Source organism: Marmota monax, unplaced genomic scaffold (assembly GCF_021218885.2).
Source record: "Marmota monax isolate L192 unplaced genomic scaffold, Marmota_monax_Labrador192_F-V1.1 WCK01_AAM20220418_F8-fsc00090, whole genome shotgun sequence".
NCBI classification, from domain to species: Eukaryota; Metazoa; Chordata; class Mammalia; order Rodentia; family Sciuridae; genus Marmota; species Marmota monax.
Window position 1 is genome coordinate 878,459 of NW_026695219.1, and position 14,602 is coordinate 893,060.

Genomic DNA, 14,602 nt, shown 5'->3' on the forward strand with positions numbered 1-14,602 from the left:
GGAGTGTTCCCTCCAGGGGAACACAGGAACCTAAGCCCCTTCCTCTTCTCTTTCTTTGCTTCTGGACCACAGTGAAGTTGCTGAGAGCCATAGCCAAGTAGTAATGATGCATGGCATTTTTGGTTGAAAGGTGACGCCAGCAAACCATTGAGATGATATGATTAAGTTAAGATCTGCATTCAAATGGATATTAGACCCCTGCTGTCCGACTAGGCCTGCTACTTTGGAGCTCTAGCGGGACTCCCGGAGAGTTCCCATTGGTTGGGGAAGTGCGGTAGGAGGGATTTCCGGAGGAGGGATTTGTCTGTTGTAGTGTGGCCCGGGAGAACGCCGAGGGTGTGGTTCGGCATATTTCCCGGGAGGGAGAGTGCGTGGCATTGGCGGGAGTTTCAGAAATAAAGTTTGTTCCTGCTTGAGTGGCTCGTGATTTTGTGCCCAGCCAGACTGCGGCATGAAGTAAAACCTGTGATTTCACCCAAGGTGACCATCATCTGAAATCATAAACCAAAAGGAATCTTTCCTCTTCGTAAGTTGATTTTTCTTAAGTAGTTTATCACAGCAACAGAAAACTAGCAAACCCAGGACCCATGTCTGTTTGTTCATCAGAGGACTCAGCACCTGGTGAGGTGTCAGAAACATAAGAAGCCATCCATAATACATAAATAAGACGTGCTTGTAAACAACTGTGGTCGCACATGCATGTGACAGAGAAAGCCCCATCTTCAGATGAAAAAAATACAAAAAAAAAAATAATAATATAAGCCCTATTTCATTTGAACATCTAAATAATTTTGTAGAATTTTTAAAGAAAGATTTCAGATAGAATTCAAACTTAACACTCTCTCTCGTTCCTCCAAGAAGTCAGCTGTCCTGTGCTTTACCTGGCTCCTTCTTGTTCTTGTCTTTTCGGGGTTTTGGGGTTTTTGGGGGGTTCTATTTATTTATGTATGTATTTATTTTTAGTTATAGATGGACACAATACCTTTATTTTATTTATTTATTTTTACGTGGTGCCGAGGACTGAACCCAGTGCCTCACCTGTGGTAGGCAAGTGCTCTACCACTGAGCTACAACCCTGGACCTTATTTGTTTGTTTGTTTGTTTTTATAGTGGGGACTGAACCCAGGGGCACTCTACCACTAAGTTACATCCCAGCCCTTTTTAGTTTTTAGTGTGAGACAAGGTCTCACTAAGTTGCTGAGGCTGGTCTCAAACTTGTGATCCTCCTGTCTCAGGCACTGCGTCACTGGGATTACAGGCCTGCACCATCACACCCAACTCACCCTGTCTTCCTCCATTTATGACAGATACACACATTAAGCAGGTAGGTAGCAGTGTTATTTAGTGGTTTTAAATGTCGTGACTGGCATCATCAATGCCTTTCATAATGTGCTTATTCTTTTCACTTAAAAATCATGGTTTCTCATTGTAGTGAAATACACACAACATGACATTCATCATTGTCTGGGTACAATCTGGTGGCATCATGCACATTCCTGTTGCTGTGCAACCATCACCACCATCCATCTCCAGAACATATTTTTAATCTACCTGACACAAAACTCTGAAGTCATCAAACAACTTCCTTAACACTTAACCTTCATACATTACAGTTGCTTTATCTTTCTACTGTTGTATCATATTCCATATTATGAATATGCAACTTTTATTTTTCCTTTCCCTTTTTGATGGAAATTTACTGGCCATTTTTATCTATTTAAAACATCCTCGTATGCACCTCTTTGTGAACACATCACTCAAGAGTTGGAGGATGTAGCATCTTCCCTTTACTGGAGACCCTCTGGTTGTAACCAAGAGCTCCGTCCCAGTAGTACCCAATGCCAATCAATGCCAGTTTAATAATGAGGAAAAGGTCTTGAGAAGTTTCCTTTGCTAGCAAAGAAGAAACACAAAGGACTCCTATCCCAAAGGCTCTGACTCTCCCACCAGGAGGGACAGGGGGGTTTTAAAGAAACTCTTCAAGGGTTACATTCCAGGCATGCTCTGGTAGGGGGTCCTTGGGCACCCTGATGGCCAGTTAGGATTCACTTGTTAATTTGGAAGATATCCACTTCGAAGATCCTCGGCAGGCATCCTCCTTCCTGGAGTGGGTGTGTTCAAGGGCCATTAACTAGGGGAAGAAAAGATAACTCTGTCTCCCTAATCTTATCAGGGAGCAGAGAGGGGAGAACAGAGAAAAAAATATATTAAAAAAATAAATAAATAAGCCTTAGTCAGGCACAGTGGCAGACACCTGTAATCCCAGTGGCTCAGGAGACTGAGACAGGAGAATCAAGTTCAAAGCCAGCCTCAGCAACAGCAAGGCACTAAGCAGCTCAGTGAGTCCCTGTCTCTAAATAAAATACAAAATCCGGATGGGGATGTGGCTCAGTGTAGAGTGCCCCTGAGTTCAATCCCCGGTACCCTTCAGAAAGTGAGGGGACCACTGTTACAAGGTCGCTCTACAAATGGCTTTACTTGTTTGCACCTTGCCATCAGCATGAAAGAATTCCACATTCCCCCCCATTTTCTTGGCAACCTTGGGGCAGTAGTGGTCAAGGGGTGGATTAAAATGGTATCTCACTTTAATTCACATTCTTCTGATTACTGATGAGGTTGAGCACCTTCTGGGCATTTATTAGCAACTCAGATGACCTCTTTGGTGAACTCTGTGCTCCTAGTGTCATTTTTTTTCTACTAGATTTTCTTTCTTTTTTCTTTTTGGGGTTGGTGGGCAAGTTCCAGGGATTGAATCCAGGGGTGCTAAACCACTGAGCCACATCACCAGCCCTTTTGTTGTTGTTGTTCTAATTAGTTATACCTAATAATAGAATGCATTTTGACACATTGTACACAAACGGAGCATAACTTCTCATTCCTCCATCCCTAGCCCTTTCTTATATTTTATTTAGAAATAGGGTCTCGATAAATTGCTAAGGCTGGCTTTGAACTCACAATGCTCCTGCCTAGGCCTACTGAGCCGCTGGGATTATAGGCATGTACCACCTGCCTGGCTCTACTCGATTTTCTTTTCATCCATCTGTAGAAGTTTGTAACATGTTGTGGAGAGTGTTCTCTATTGATTATATGTGGTTCAAATGCCTACTCTGTGACTTGTCTTTATCTGGTTTGAGTATCTTTTTATTGTGTAGGAACTTTGAGTTTTAATATTGTCAAATTTATCAATATTTTCTTTTCTAAAGTTGTGCTTGTTATACCTTGTTTAAGAAATCCCTCTCACTTGGAGGTGAGCCACTTAAATATCAGAACTGCAAAGATAGACTTTCTTTTCATAAAACCCCTAATTATCTTGTTATTAACACAATTATATTGCATTGATTTTTTTTTGGGGGGGAGGAATGTGTCTGCCAATAGCATTATATTATTAACTATATATGTTTTAATTATACCACTTTTTAATTTTTGTTTTTGTTGATACATAGTAATCATATATGTGGAGTACAGTGTAATAATTTGATATATGTATACAATGTATGATCATCAAATAGAGGTAATTAGCATTTCTCTGTGATAAGAAATTTCAAACTCCTCTCTTATTATTTATTTAATTTTTATTCATTCAATATTTTTTCCATTTTCTTTCTTTCTTTTTCTTTTTCTTTTGGTACTGGGGATTGAGCCCAGGGGCACTTTACCACTGAGCTCTATCCTGCACTTTTTATTTTTATTTTTTATGTTGAAGCAGGGTCTCACTAAGTTGCTTAAGTCCTTGCTAATTGCTAGGCTGGCCTCAAACTTGCAATCTCCTTCCCCAGGCTCCCAAGTGTTTGGGATTATAGACATTATTGTTAGAGAGAACTTGACTCAGGCAATGCCATTTTGAAACATATCCTCCACCTTAGAACAACTGTCACCCCACAGTCACTCTGACCCATGACAACAGTCAGCCTGACCTAAACCTCAGACAGCATCCTGTCAGGAGAATTGTTACAAGGGACTGAAATCTTGAGAAACACCCTATTCAACATGGAACCGCACCACCACGAAGAGTGACAGTGACCATGAGAACCCTTCCCCTGGCAACCCCTAGCAACATGCAAGCTGCAAAAATTCCCCCGCCCCTTCACTCCGCTATAAAACATCCCTTAAGCAGAGGACAGGACTCAGGCCCACTGGGACCTGCCTCTGCAGCTTTATCAACCTGTGTTACTGCTGAGCCTCCTCATCCCTCTCAATGTCCTTCATTTTGCTCTTTCTTTAGAGCTACAGGCCTGCATCACTGTGCACTGTCTCCTGCTGGTATGGGGCTGCCATCTCCCAATCCCACCTGCACCCTTCTCCTCCTGGCCTCTGTAACCACGCTACTCTACTCGGAGGAGATCAACATTTTGTTTTGCAGGACTGGGGATGGAATCCAGGATTACCGCAAAGGCTAGGCAAATGCCTTACCCCAGCCCTATGCGAACTTGTTAGCCTCCCTGTATAAGTGAGGGTGTGAGGTACCTGTCTTTCTTTATCTGGCTTATTTCACTTAATGTGTAATGTCCTCTAGTTCCATTCATGCTGCTGAAAATGACAGGATTTTGGATTTCTTCCTTTTTTCTTTTTTTTTCCTCCTCAGTGCTGGGGAATGGAACCCATGGCCTCATGCACTGAGCTATGTCCCAAGTCGTAGATTTCATTCTTTTTTTATGGCTGAATAGTATTCCATGATGCACCTGAATACTACATTTTTAAAAATGTATTCGTACATCCATGAATACACCACTTCTATTTGTAATTTCTGGTATTTCAAATGTTTTACATTAAAGCATAAAAGTTCAAAAAATGGAAGAGGTGCAGGTGAAGGGGACAGACTTGAATGAGAGAGTCTGTGCTCCTGAGCAAAAGAACAGCCCAGCCTTGCTTTGAGTGGCTGCGCAGGAAGCTTCTGGTATTTTTATGCTAATTCCTCTAAGGAGATTCTTTCTTATGGAAGAGACTCTTGACAGCAGCAGGGCCCCTACACCTGGTGTTTTTGGTTGATTTGTTTAAGAAAGGGAGGATAAGAAAAGGCACATTTCATACATTGTAAGAGTGGGGGAGGGGGAAGGGGAATGTGGCTAGCTACAGATTATGAATTAAGGTCTGAGAGTTTATCCACCATTTTGTCTTCTGTTTTGGTCTCTGCCTCAAAACTACCTTGGGCATTTCCAGGAATTTCAGAGAGGGAGGCATTGCGAAAGGCAGGACTTGCCCAGCAGCTCAGGAGGCTGAGGCAGGAGGATCTCGAGTATAAAGCCAGCCTCAGCAATGGTGAGGTGCTAAGCAACTCAGTGAGACCCTGACTCTAAATAAAAGATAAAGTAAGGCTGGGGAGGTGGCTCAGTGGTGGAGTGCCCCTGAGTTCAATCCCCAGCACCCAAAAAAAAAAAAAAAAGCGGGACTTTGTTTCTTAACCAGCTAGGATCTTGGAATCTTGACTTGGGCTGTGAATAACAACGGGCCTCCTGTGCACCTCACAGAGGTGCTGGGTTGAGGATGGGACCTTGATTCCCTTGCCCAGGGGCCACCAGGGTGTTAGGCTTGGGTGTGGCATTATGAGAGGCTGGGAAGAGGATGGAAGCAAGAGAGGATCAGGTGGGAGACCACTGCAAATGCAAGTGAGTTGAAGAACTGATGGAGAAGGCCGAAAGTGGAGAGATTTGAGGAAAAACTCAGAAAAGTAGAGCCAAGGAGATCACCACCGAGGAACTGTCAGGGACGCACCTCCCCCACAGGAATCACAGCATCTCCAGGCTGAGAGGATCCTAATGCTCATCCAGGACAACCAGCCATCTGTCACTTGGATCCTCTGCCAAGCGTGGAAATGGAAACACTCTCCCTGGCTCTCTTTGAACACAACAGAGTACTACCAAGGCTCATGGAGAAGGCCCGCAGAGGAGGATGGGCTCTGCTCATAGAGATTCCAATGAGGAAGCTCAAACTTAAATGACATCCAAGATCAGAATCGGTCGCTATGTTCCAGATGTGAATTGTTCTGAGAGTGTTAAAACAGAACCTGAGTCTGCTCCAGCCACTATTTTTTATCATCCTCACCTTGCATTCTATGTGTACAATTTCAGTGCTGGGGTGTAAGCCAGCTCTAACCCTGAACCATCCTCAGCATGAGGCCTAGCGCACTGCTGGCAGATGGTAAGAGGCACCCGGGGACCACTAACACCAGGGAGGGATGAACTCAGTTTGTCATTCTTTTCCCAAGTGCCCTCAGACCAGAGGAGGAGATATCAAGGAAGATGGTGTATCTTGGGGCAAAGGGTAGAGTCTGTCACAGATTAAACACTGGAAACAGAGATTGTGAATACATCCTTCTCCGTTCCTTGGGGAACAGTGGACTGTTAATTCTGGAGTCCATTTTTATTTAATAATTTCTAGAGCTGTCAATAGACAGCTTGAAACATGTATCTGCACATACAAGTCTTCTTGGCCCCTCTTATCTACATCTTTCTCTCTTTCTCCCTTTTCTTTCCCTCCCCTGACTGCGGGAGGGGGATGTTGGGATGTGATTATCAGCAATTGTCATTCATTCCAATATGACTACCTATGTAGCGTAGATGGTCCTCAACACTAGGAAGCAAAGAAAAGCCACTTACATTTAATTCAGAAAAATGTGAAGGAATACACCTGAACCGGGTCAGTAAAACTACTTGTTGTATTGCACACTCCCCAGAGAAGAGGAGGCTGGAAATGATGGTGGTTGGCTGAGATGGGATATCTGCCTGAGAGTGAAGAGCAACTGTCTGCTATGGTTTGGATGTGATTTGAGTGTCTCCTAAGGGTCCCTGATGATTGGGGGATTGGTCCTCAAGATGGCACTACAGTAGGTGCTATGGGTTTTAAGAATGTTCTTAGGTCAATTGGAGAGTGCCCTCAAAAGTTAGGTGGAACCTGTTTCTCTCTCTGTTCCTGGTTCAAGATGTAATCACTTATTTATTCTAACACATGCTTCCAATATTGCTACCTATACCACAAGGTAATACAGCTAAGGAGCAGCCCTCTTCAAACCTGTGTTATGTAGTTGGATTTTTAGCTTCCAGAACTGTGAGCTAAAGAAACCTTTTTTCTTCAAAAGTATCCCATGTCAGGTATTTTGTCATAGTGACACAAAGCTGACTAATACAGCAGCTTTCCTTAAAACAAGAGGGAATGAAATATTTGAGTGAAGGACTTGGATAGCAGAAGTGGATATATATCAAGTTCTCAGAATTTGTGAGGGTGAAATTAGGCATTTTTTTTTTGAAATGATGGGCAAAACTTCACTCATTTTAATTAGCAGAGGTGGAGGAGGGGTTTAAAAAGGCAATTAAAAAAAGAAATCATTTCTTTTCCAATGTTATCTTTCATGAATTAAAAAAAAAGACAATGGGAAATATAATTCTGTACTCTCTGGGTACAAAGAAATCCTCATTTTGCAGCATCAAACTAATGGAATTCACTGGACAAACCCTGTGGCAAGTGTGGTGTGGTTTTTCAGCCAGAGTTTTAGAAAGCATCTTATTATCAACCATGTTCAACGGAGAGTAGCTCCTCATCTTATCACACTTGAGGTGTAATGCTGTCCATCTTTATCAACATAGATGACTCTCATATTGATGCTTAGACTGAGTTTGATTCTTGTGTCCTGCTGCCATGATTCGTGGCTTAATGACCTTTCAAATGCCCAAGCACAGAGCCTGACACAGTGCTAAACACTGGGAGTGGGAACAGGGATGCCACCAGAGACCCTGAGGGAGTCCAAGGTGGGGAGGGGGCTTTTAACTATGGTCAACTCCATGGCATGTTCTCCATTTAGAGATCTTTAATTTGATCATTCCAAAATCAAACAACAAAGTGCCAAGATCATAATTTGAATTTCTTGTAACCTTTTTTTTTCCTTGACAAAATGTTATGGTTTATTAACAATCATTAAAGGCCTTTGATGTAAAAGAAAGAACATTATTGAAATCATGGAAGTCTTAATGAATTCACAGAATAGTAATGTACTTCCTAACACTTCAAATTCCTCCCTGAAATTCAAATTCTGTTCTCCCACTACACTAGCCACCAAATGACTCAGTCTTGAAGTCACAGACCCCTCTGAGCAGTAGGCGAAAGCCAGGAACTCTCCTCCCATAAATGCATAGGAGACATAAGTTTGCACACCATTTCAGCTGGCCCATAGGTTCCCTACCTCTTTTCCAAACAGCATCAACAACAAACAAACAAGAAAAGGCCTGAGACCTTAACTTAGCCCTTCACATTCCAGCTGTTCGCTTTCATCAGTTGGGCTGGAAAGTTAGCAAGTACTCAATAGTAGAGTTTATTGTTAACCTGACTTTTCAGGAAAGAGTGGTAGAATGAAAGGAATGATATTTAGAAGTAGGGGGAAATTATGTATGTTATTCTAGGGAAAAACAATTACTGATCTTTCAGCTGTTTCCACTTTTATTGAGATTTCAATCAGAAATTTCATAGCATGAAAAAAACAGGGTTTCTTAAATAGGAATCTGAAACTTTTGCCCTCTGAGGAGTGCAATTGGTCTAGAAAGATGGGAAATTACAAGAATAACTGGAGTCAGGGGCCTAGAGGAAAACAGAGAAGGCCTCTCAATGATCAAGATAAAGCTTAGAATTTGACTTGACTGTCTAGGGTATTTTTTTATAGAATTAAATTAACCCGGTGTTTCCCCCCAATCAGGAAAACACTGGCTTTAAGGATTCACAGTGAAAGCTCTAGGCCTACTTTTGATATAGTCCAGAGCCTGTCATTCTCCCCGCTGAGCCACCAAAGCCCCATCTTTCCTTCCCAGTTTCCATGACCCTAAACCTATTATTTCTGAACCTCCTGATTCTGGATCTGAATTTCTCCCTTCCCTTACACACCCGCCTTCAGTAAGGTTCTGACACTTGGCCCTCAGCCCAGCTTGCAGACAACCCTAGGGTTACAAAGGCAGATGTACAGGGAGAAGGGATGTTGGTAGTGTGGAAGGACCTCTTCAATCCAATCATTCGTTTTCACTCCTCATCTTACTTTACTATAGCGTTTAACTCTTCCTGCCTTCTTAAAGTTCTCTTTGTCCCTAAATTCCAGAATGCCATTCCCCTGCCTTTCTTATCATATTACAGGCAATGAGTGAGGCAGGGAGGTGGGAGTGGGCAAAGAGAGTTAAGAGGTCCACTCTACAGGGGGTGCCCGTGGTTTGTTGCAGAGCATGGAGGAAAGAGACGAGGTATATGGAATGTGATTGTGGATCAGCAGGATGGCTTCCGTGGCGAGGACAGTACCACATGCAAAGGCATGAATTCACAGGCATGAATTACCTGTCACTGCTATGATTTTTTTCGTTTTTGGTCATACCGGGGCCTGAAACCAGGGGCACTCTACCACTAAGCTGTCACATCCTCAGATCCTCAGCCCTTTTTCTTTTTTCTTTGGAGACAGGGTCTTGCTAAGTTGCCCAGACTGGCCTTGAATTTGTAATCCTCCTGCCTCAGCCTCCTAGTTATTTAAAGGCATTTACCATGGCACCTGGCTTACAGTTTGGATCTTAAGTGTTCCCCAGAGGTCTGTGTTAAGGGCTTGGTCCCCAGACTGTGGTGCTATTGGGAGGTGGTGGAACCTGTAAGAGGTGGGGCCTCATGGAGGTCTAGGTCCTTGGGGGCATGCCTTTAAAAGCAATAGTGGGAACTCAGTCTCTTTTTCTTTGCCTCTCTTCTTCCCTGGCCATGAGGTGAGAAGTTTTGCTCTGCCACGTACTGCCCACTATGGTGTGCCCAAAAAGCAAGAAGGTCCACAATTCATGGACTGAAACCTTCAAAACTGTAAGCCAAAATAAAACTTTTCACTTTATAGATTGATTATTTCAGGTATCTATTGTAGTAACATGATACTGACTAATACAGATAGAATATGAGTTTCCTATGGCTGCTGTAACAACCAAAACCCTAGTGGCTTAAAACAACACAAATTGATTATCTTGTGATTCTGAAGGTCAGAAATTCAAAATGGGTTGGCAATTTAGTATTCCTTCTGGAGGCTTCTGGGGAGAATTTATTTCTTATTAGAATATCCTGCCTCCTTTTTCCCATGTGAGGCTCTTTGTAATGACATTGTACTCACCTGGGAATCCAAGATAGTCTTCCCATCTCAAGAAATTTAATTTATTCACATCTGCATAGCACCTTTTACCGCATAAGGTAACATACTCATAAATTCTGGGGATTATGATGAGGATATCTTAAGCAAAGATAAGAAGCTTGTACTTAGAATATCCACAGAACTCTTCTGAGAGAAGAATCTTGGAGCCAAATCCTTTTTTCTTTTGGTGACAATCATTGAGAAATATTTAAAAGAAAACATGCTTACAAACATCAAATTACATCCATAAAACTGAAATCCTTTGCTTATTTCCTATAGAAAGGTAGACAACTGAAGATCAGGGAGTCAATTCACCCAGCTCAGATGGAAAGTCACACTCAGAGCCAGAAATGCCAATATTCTGTTGCTGTGCTTGTTTTAGTCACCTTTTTCCATGCTGTGACCAACACCTGACAAGAACAATTAGAGTAGGAAAAGTTTATTTGGGGGCTCACAGCTTCAGAGATCTTAGCCAATAGATGGCCAGCTTCATTCTTTGGAACTCTGAGGTGGGGCTGGAATCATGGTGAAAGGAGTTTGGTGAAGGAAAGTGGCTTAGGACCTGACCACAGGAAGGAGAGAGAGAGAGAGAGAGAGAGAGAGAGAGAGAGAGAGAGAGAGAGAGAGAGAGAGAGAGAGAGAGAGAGACACTACTGCACTCAGAGGAACAAAATACACACCCCAAGGCTGCTCCCAATGACTCACCTCCACACCCTACCTGCCTTCAGTTGCCACCCAGTTAATTCCTATCAGTGGGTTAATGCACTAACTAGGTTAAGGTTCTTATAACCCAATCATTTCATCTCTAAACCTTCTTGCATTGTCTCATACATGAGCTTCTGGGGGACACCTAATATCTAAACCATAACAGTGCCCTTTGGCTGACTTTCCTCTCTCCACTGCTTTTTAATTCCAAGGGATCTGATCTCCTTAGTCGGGCATCCAGAGAGCAATGCTCTAATTTAGATCACAGGATCTGCAGGGATCCTGACAGTGTCCACATTGAATAAAGTAACAGCTTTAGGCTGGGCACCAAGGACTTTCTCCTTCTTGTTCTTTACTAAACTTGAAGACTTCAGGACCCTAATTGAACTCTTGGTGCTGATATTTACAGGTTTGCTTCTCATTCTTAATTGCCAGAGGGGGTAGGTAGACAAGGAGTGACAACAGAGAAACAGTACCTGCTGGGACACAGAATTAAGAAAGAAAAGGAAGCCCAGAGATCTGGAAGAAGCTGAAGAACAGGCAGAGGGTACCATCTGGAGACTAAATAGGAAGGACAAGCATGGTTGGGTGCAGTGGTGCAGGACTATGATTCTAGCACCTCATGAGGTGGAGGCAGGAGAATTACAAGTTTGAGGCCGACCTCAACAACTTAGTAAGACTCTGTCTCAAAATAAAAAAATAAAAGGGATTCCTGATGTGGCTTAGGGATGAAGCACCCCTGAGTTCAATCCTTAGTACCATTTGTTTTTTTAAAGGAAAAGTAGAAGCTAGATCCTGAAGGGATTTTTTTTGGTGTGTGTGTGTGTGTGTGTGTGTGTGTGTGTTTGTTTTTATAGTACTGGGGATTGAACCTAGGAATGCTCTACCACTGAGCTACAAACCCCACTCTTTCCTGTTTATTTTGAGACAGGGTCTCATTAAATTGCCCAGAATGACCTGGAACTTGTGATCCTCTGCCTTAGCCTCCTAAGTAACTAGGATTATAGGAGGTGCCACTATACCTGGCTGATTTTTTGGTTTCATCTGGATTTTCATTTTTATCATATGAAGGATTTCAAATATATCCTATAGCTATTAGTTATTGAGCCAGGGCTTCTACTTTAAACTGTGCTGTTTCCTTATACTTTTCTTTCAACCAGATTACTTTTTAATAATTTTTGTTTGCTTGGTTGAGCTTGTTTTTGTTTTGTGCTAGGGATTTGAATCCAGGGCCTTGAGTACTCTACCACTGAGTTACATCCAACATCTAAACTGAGTCATTTTCATCCTGAACCTTACTGTCTGTGAAACCACAGATTTTATATATTAGTTACATCTTTTCGATAGACATTATATATGAATATTCAACCATAAAAAGAAAATGTTCTGGGCTGGGGTTATGGCTTAATGCTACACAGTGCTTGCCCAGTACATGTGAGGCACTGGGTTCGATCCTCAGCACCACATAAAAATAAATAAATAAAATTAAGGTTAAAAGAAAGAAAGAAAATGTTCCTTCATGGAACATTGGAACTCATCTACACATATTCACAAATGAGTACCAGACGTTGAGAAATAAAGTCATAAGCAACAGAAGCCTCTTCAAGGTTGTATGCAGGGAAAGAACATGACCCAGTTTGCCTTTGATACATTATTTTTCAACACCATGAGTCACTGTGGGCTGATAGGAATAAGAGAACAGCAAAAACATGGCTCAATGGGATCCCTGGACAAGAGTGGAGGTAAGAGATGAAGAAATGGCAGGCCGGAATGGCAGAAGTAGAGGGGAGGGTCCAGATGTCAAAACTATCAAGGAGACAGAACTGATGGATAGTAGGGGGCAGACTGGAAAGAGAGGAAAATAATGGCTTAGTGGTATAGCACTTTCCTAGTATGTGCAAGGTCCTGAGTTTGATCCCCAACACACACACACACACACACACACACACACACTCAACATAAAATGTATTGAGACAGTTTCCACCCCTTTTTACTTAAGCCTTCAAAATGCAATGAGTATTTTACACTTATGACACCTTTAATTTGGACACTTGGAATGCCCCTGAGCCACATGTGGGTATGCCTACCACATTGGAGAGCCACTGTTCTAGAAACCACAGGCAAAGTAAATAGTGCTCTGGAAGAAAGTCAAAGACAAACCTGACACACATTACTGCTCCAGGTGTATGAATGGGCATGATGGCTAGTGAAGGAGGGGGCAGCAACATGAGGCAGACGCAGTCAAAGAGCTGGGAGAGTGAAGGAATAGCAAGGAATAGCTAACCATGGAACCCAGGTCAGTTTTTAAAAAGAAAAGTGTGAATACTGAATGCCTTCAAATGCTGGAGGGAGGCTCTCAGGGCAAGGCTGAGGGCTCCAGACTTAAAACTGCTCAAGTTCAAATCCTGGCCTCACTGCTGACAGCTAGGCACTGTGGTAGACCTGCCCACACCATAGATGCCTGGCTCATCTCTGCCTATCCGAAGCTGCAGGGGACAGTGTGCAGCCCCCTGACAACACCCATCTTGATTGTCTGCCTGGTTCTCCAGGCTGCTCTGTGACTCCAAAGTTCCAAGTCTTTTCCAGTCCAGTGAAGGGGCAGGATGGGAGCTAATGTCCCAGGGCAACCTTAACCAAGGGAGGATGGAAGTGAGCTCATAAATGCTTTAGCCTCTCTGCCTGCCAGCGGCACAAATTTAAGGGAGTGGGTTAGTTTTCTGTTGTTGCTGTGACAAATTAGCACTAAGTCCCTGGCTTGAATTGTTAGCTGACAGTCCTGTAAATCATAGATCTGACATGGATTTCACTGGGCTAAGGTCAGAGTCCCTCCTGGGGACAGGGGAGGAGAATCGGTTCCCTTGCCCTCCACTGCTTCTAAAGGCTACTTGCTTTCCTAGATGCTTAGTCCCTTCTTCCATCTTCACAGCTGGCAATGATGGTCAAGCCTTCTCATGCTGCCATCTCTCAGGTCCTCTCTTTCGATCCCCTCTTCCATTCTTAAGGAGGTGTGGATTACGCTTGGGTTCACCAAGATAATTCAGGATAATTGCCCTCGTTTAAACGTTTCATTCCATCTGGGAATGACATAATATATCCGCAGTTCAGGGGACTAGGACATAGACATCCTTGAGTGGGTCTTTATTCCCCCTCCTTGCCCCCTGATATGGGGAGTTGCTCCCTATAGTTTTTCAAGGAGCACAACAGGGCTGAGTCCCAGTTGCTCCCGGTGATAAGAGACACATTAACATTCTTTTTGGTTTTGTTCCTTCCTGGTTTCCTGGGATCACTTCCCAAATTAACTCCCTTCCTCCTAATTCTTATTCAAAGATCTGCCTTGGGGGAACCCAAACTAAGTTAGTGAACTTGGGCAAGTTATATAATCAACTGAGTACTAGTTTCTTCCCCCAGGAAACAAATGTATAATGGAACCTTCTTCCAGGATAATTCTGAGGACACCTGTAAAACCTCTGGAACAGGGAGTACTGAGTAGGTCCTCAAAAAAGGTGAGCAACTGATGGAGAGGTAGAAGCTGGGGTACAGACAGGCGCTGCCCTTGGACAGACAGACAGCTATCCACCTGTTCTTGAAGGCACTGGAATGTGGAACAGGCCTCAGGGAAAATAATGAACTTTGGGAATGACCGTCTTGAGGACTTTTTGTTGTTATTGTTGCTGTTCTGGGGGTTGAATCTAGGGCCTAGTACATGCTAGGCACTCTACCACTGAGCCACATCATCAGCCCTCCAGAAAAAGGGAAAAAGGGAGGGAGTGGCTCCTCTCA